This window comes from Diabrotica virgifera, chromosome 10 (genome assembly GCF_917563875.1).
Source record: "Diabrotica virgifera virgifera chromosome 10, PGI_DIABVI_V3a".
NCBI lineage: Eukaryota > Metazoa > Arthropoda > Insecta > Coleoptera > Chrysomelidae > Diabrotica > Diabrotica virgifera.
Window position 1 is genome coordinate 130999652 of NC_065452.1, and position 6231 is coordinate 131005882.

The 6231-nt window shown below is 28.9% G+C and overlaps 1 protein-coding gene across 1 annotated transcript in view; it reads left to right on the forward strand.

Moving 5' to 3' along the window:
- Positions 1 to 6231, forward strand: part of LOC114335111 (aspartyl/asparaginyl beta-hydroxylase) — a 394028-nt gene that overhangs the window by 209659 nt on the left and 178138 nt on the right. The window lies entirely within an intron of this gene.

Genomic DNA, 6231 nt, shown 5'->3' on the forward strand with positions numbered 1-6231 from the left:
GCGCATAATTAACAATTAAAGAACAACGGTCTAAATTGAAGTTAGATCCGATTACTATTCAGAATCTTGAAAATTAATGTTTAAACTTCAATTTAAACTCTTGACAACTTCAAAAATAATAATTTAAATATCAGTTTTTGAGCCTCTAAAATGCGTATATTCGCATTTTTCAGATCGCCTATAACTTGATTCGCCTATAATTCGAAAACTATCAACTTTTGAGAAAAATGACAGGGTACCTGTCTTGTTTAAAATGACCACAAAATTTTAAAAAATAAATTTTGGAGCAAAAAAGGTGATGTTTTAAATTTGTTTAAAAAAAATTATTTAAACAAATTCTGCACAAAAAATAGCTCGGCGCCCTTCAGATTTGTATATATTTTGGAACAGAAATCTGCAAAGAAATCGAATTATAAATTTTTTCAGATTGGAACGTCCTCACAATATGGACTCTATCTACCTATTTTCTTTGTAATAAACTAACAAGTTATAAACTGTTCATTGATAAACGTCCTTTGCAGCAGTGTCAACCCTACCCAGTTTTTATTTCGTCGCTTTCGTTTTAAGGAATGACATGTAAAAGTTCCTAATTTAACAATTTTATAGATCGTCTTATACCCGATTTTTGTTAATTCCTGAATTCTCGAAACAATTGCATTATCAGTCATTCCAGTATATTTTTTAAACGAGTTCACGTTGAACGTGCAAATCGTTATTTTTTAATTCGATTAATTATTTAGTAGCAAAATATAACCTAACCTTCCAGTTACAACTCCGCCACTGTTGGATGACCAAATTTTGGTTGTATTAGAGACACAGATGTTCCGCGGTCTTGTTATCATGAAAAACGATGCCAAGTTAACGTTAAGCAGAGTAGGGAAGAACTAACTAATAAACTAATAAACTAATAGTGTTCTTTTGTTGTTGAATTGAAACGAAATATATAAGTCATGGATGTGACCATCACAGTTTGGTTTTTTATTATTTAAAATTTGGTACTTTCGATGTTTAAACTTGTTTTACTAACATTAAAGCAAATTCTTAATATCGTATCTCTTATCTAAATTCATCACCATGGCAACGTCAATGCAAAAGGAGCTTCTTAATTTTGTCCAGACTACAGTGTTGCCGATACTCCAAAATTTCTTTTAAGTATAATATATACAAAGTTGCTTCAATTTATTAGTGAAGGCCCATTGAAATTTTAAGTACCTAGTTAACTAATTTATATATTTTTTAAGAATTTTTTCATATTATCTTTCTAACAGTGTCATTGACTAATACTTAATTGAATACTAAAGCAGAGAAAACATTTTCAGAATATATAAACTTTGGAATTTTAGGAAATATATCTGACAACCTTGATTCGAAAGCCGGTCTCTTTGATATTAATATGACTGCTGATTATGTTGGAAAATTATTAGTGGATAAAGTATACTTTTACTCATAAACTTCGATTAACTGACAATAGGTGAAATCCATTTTGCATTTAAAACGTATCACAGCATGAATTTCACATTGGGGGTAACAGCGATCGGGACCTCCATATTCGAAGGCTGTTAGGCTGACACCGAGCAATGCAGCCAGGCAAAATGGTAGGATAAGAGATAGGAAGAGTTGATGTGTAAGGCACTGTTTCTCATCGTCATAGGGAACATTTTTTACGAATGATCCTCGTATATATGAGATACGTGTATCCATAGCTCTTCCAGTTATTTCATTAAAACCAAACACTTTAGAAAATAACATTTATTGCTACTAAATTGTAATCACAATAAAATCTTACGCTCGAGATCATAAATGTTTATAAAAAATACTTTTTCTCCTTGGCAAAACTGAAGAGTTCATATAAAGCTTTGTATATATCTATATTACACTAAAAATAAATAAAAATATAAATAAGGTACAAATGACTCGAATCGTATGGATAAGGCAAAATTTATATACAGCCTCATGTCAAGTCTCCGAAATTATTGAAGATCAATAATATGTACACTCCTGGTCCAAAAAATCCAGAAAATTAATTTTCTATGTTTTTTTTTTTAATTTAGTCAATGTATAGTAGGTACACTCACCGGCACAATTAACCGCCCACCTTGTATTTCTTTCAATTTGCAGAAATGATCAAACTTGGACCATATTATGAAAGATGCGGTGAAAACTACCTTTGAAGAAAATTCAAACGAACATAATTTTGAAAATCATATTCTAATTTAAAAAAACAGTTGAATATACTCTTAATACGTTTATGTTGTTCTGAAGCTATTTCCTTGTGGCATTTTTATAATTAACTATTTAGATGGGAAATAAGCCACAATTAAATTTTAAAAATAATTTTATTAACGTTTCGACCCCCAAATCGGGTGTTATATTATTTTCTGCATTTCATTTCTGGTTTAAACCGACAAATATATACATACATATACAGGGTGTTTGGTAAAGAATGGGCCATAGCTTTAAGCTATACCTATATTTTTACTAATTAAGCAAATTACCTATAAATAATTTAATCGTTTATTGTTGAAAGGAGACAAGTTACATTTTATAAATTTTAAGTAAAGTAAAAAACTATTTTAAACTAAAAACTAATTATTTATAGGCTATTTTCTTCCTCCTGATGAAAATATTTTGTTTGTTTATGCCTACCTTGTATTAAATTAAAATAGATCAAAAACAAGTGATATACTTCACATCATGATTTTGACAGCTTACCACACTTGAAGAGTACAGGGGAAAAACAAGAAATGTCAGTTTTTCATGAATTTTGGTTTTTCTCGCCATGTGGTAGCAAAATCTGAGTATTATCGGCTAGCCTATCGATTCAGGACAATAACCAGAAAGATCAGCCTATACAGGGTGTTTGGTAAAGAATGGGGCATAGCTTAACCTTAGATTCCTGAGGTTAAAATAGGTCGATTTAAACTAACTTACCTTAGTACAAAAGTAGTAGTAATAACCGAAATACAGGGTGTCAAAGTTAAACTTTTATTTTATTTATTCTTGAATATTTTTTGACAGGCATGAGATAACAACACGAAATTTGGTAAGTGGGGGTTTTTTGGGATGAGAAATCTAAATTGGCCACCAAAAATGATGTATTTCCCAGATGGCGCCACATACGTCTTACAGTGCTCATTTAATACGTTCGGTTTTTTTTATCCTCCACTCTGCATACTTTTTGAATCAAAATTTTTATTCTCTTGTTATTTTTACTTAAAAAAGGTATACTACATTCATCTCGATAAACTCAACTGTTTTCGAGGTAAACGCATTTTAAATCTGCGATACAATATATTTTTGTGCATAATATCATTGTAGTTAGACCCGAAAAATAACTTAAAACCATAAAAATTTATAAAAATGTATCGCAAATTTCTTCAAATGGAATTTGCGATGGCAATGGTATAAAGATGAGAACTGGACAATTATTATGGTTTCAAGTTTATTTTTCGGTCTAACTACAATGATATTATGCACAAAAATATATTGTATTGCAGATTTAAAATGCGTTTACCTCGAAAACAGTTGAGTTTATCGAGATGATTGTAGTATACCTTTTTTAAGTAAAAATAACAAGAGAATAAAAATTTTGATAAAAGTATGTAGAGTGGAGGATAAAAAAACTGAACGTATTAAATGAGCACTGTAAGACGTATGTGGCGCCCTCTGGGAAATACATCATTTTTGGTGGCCAATTTAGATTTTTATCCCAAAAAAAAACCCGCTTACAAAATTTCGTGTTGTTATCCCATGCCTGTCAGGAAATATTCAAGAATAAATAAAATAAAAGTTTAACTTTGACACCCCGTATTTCGGTTATTATCATTATATTTTGTACTAAGGTAAGTTAGCTTAAATCGACCTATTTTAACCTCAGGAATCTGAGGTTAAGCTATGACCCATTCTTTACCAAACACCCTGTATATACATGTATAATATACAGGGTGTTTCATTGGGAAACGGAAGCGGTTCTAGGTATACTACATTTTTGCCCTACCGACTTTTATAACCGAGTTACAGGGTGTTTTATCGATTTTGCCAATTTCTTTCCTAAGCCATAACTTTAGAACCACCCTGTATATTGTTTTGATATTTGGTACACATGTGTCTCATCCAAAACCCAAACGACCGACATACTAATCACATGAAAAATCCAGGTCCGGATTAACAAAAAATTATAAAGTAATTGTGACCTTAAAACAACACCCTGTATATTGAAATTCTGAAAATCTGTTTGCATATTTAAAAAGAGTACAAAAAACTTAGTCTAATCGTTCGCTTCAATTTTTCGGCCAGACAATTTTACGACTTTAATTTTAAAATTATATTGAATTTTTTAAGAACTCTGACATTAAAAAGAAGGTATTATTAACTTTTAATTATAAATTATTAAACCTATTGAATAAATACTTATTTTAAAATTAATTAATACTTATTTACCACATTGGAACGACCCAATTGTTAATCACAAGAAAACTCCAGGTCCGGATAACAAAAAAAATAAAGTAAATTGTAATCTTGAAACAACACCCTGTATATTGAAATTTTCAAAATTTGTTTGCACATTTGAAAAGACCACAAAAATCTGAGTTTATCGGTTTGCTTTAATTTTTCGTGAAGGAAATTTAATGACTTTAATTTTGAAATTAAATATATTGATAATTTTAAGAACACTGAAATTAAAAAGCAGATTTTTAAAGCACATTTAACAATAAATTATTAAAGTTATTAAATAAATACCCATTTTAAAAATAATCAATACTTATTTACGACATTCGAATGACCCACTTACAAATCACAACAAAAATCCAGGTCCGGATTAACAAAACAATATAAAGTAATTGTAACCTTGAAACAACATCCTGTATATTGAAATTTTCAAAATCCGTTTGCACATAGGTATGAAAAGAGCACAAAAAACTAAGTTTAATCGTTAGCTTCAATTTTTGGCCAGACAATTTAATGAATTAAATTTTTAAGAACTCTGGGAACTCATAATAAAAATTTCGATATAATTTCAAAAGTAATGTCATTAAATTGTCTGCACAAAAAAATAAAGCGGGACATTAAACTTAGTTTTTCGTGCTCTCTTCAGTTGTGCAAACGTATTTTAAAAATTTCAATATACAGGGTGTTTTTTTCAAGATCAGAATTACTTTGTATTTTGTTGTTAATACGGACCTGGATTTTTCTTGTGATTAGTAAGTAAGTCCTTCTAATGCTGTAAATAATAACTGATTATTTTTAAAATTAGTATTTATTCATTAACTTGAATGATTTATTAATAAAAGTGCTTTAAAAACCTGCTTATTAATTTCAGTGTTCTTAAAAATTTGAATGCATTTAATTTCAAAATTAAAGTTAATAAATTTTTGCACAAAAAATCAAAGTGAATCTATAAACTCGGATTTTTGTGGTCTTTTCAATTGTGCAAACAATTATTGAAAATGTCAATATACAGGGTGTTGTTTCAAGGTCACAATTACTTTATGTTTTTTGTTAATCCGGACCTGGATTTTTCTTGTGATTAATAATTGGGTGTTTCCAATGTGGTAATTAAATGTTGATTAATTATAAAATGAGTATTTATTCAATAAATTTAATAATTTATAATTAAAAGTTAATAATACCTGCTTTTTAATGTGGATTTCTTAAAAAAATTCAATATAATTTCAAAATTAAAGTCAACAAATTGTCTGGCCGAAAAATTAAAGCGACATATTAGACTTAGTTTTTTGTGCTCTTTTCAAATATGCAAACAGATTTTCAAAATTTTCAATATACAGGGTGTTGTTTTAAGGTCACAATTACTTTATAATTTTTTGTTAATACGGACCTGGATTTTTCTTGTGGTTAGTATGTCGGTCGTTTGGGTTTTGAATGGTAGATATTTGTACCAAATATTAAAAAAATATACAGGGTGGTTCTAAAGTTATAGCTTAGGAAAGAAATGAGCAAAATCGATAAGACACCCTGTAACTCGGATATAAAAGTTGGTAGGGCAAAAAATTTAGTAAATCTAGAACCGCCTTGGTGACCTCTATTGACCATTTAAGTATTTCCGTTTCCCAATAAAACACCCTGTATATGTATGTATATATTATATTTGTCGGCTTATAACAGACATTATTATAATATTTATAATATTAATTATAAATGCAGAAATAATATAATATACATATATTAAACTGTTTTTTTTTTAATTATTATAATATGATTTTTAAAATTATG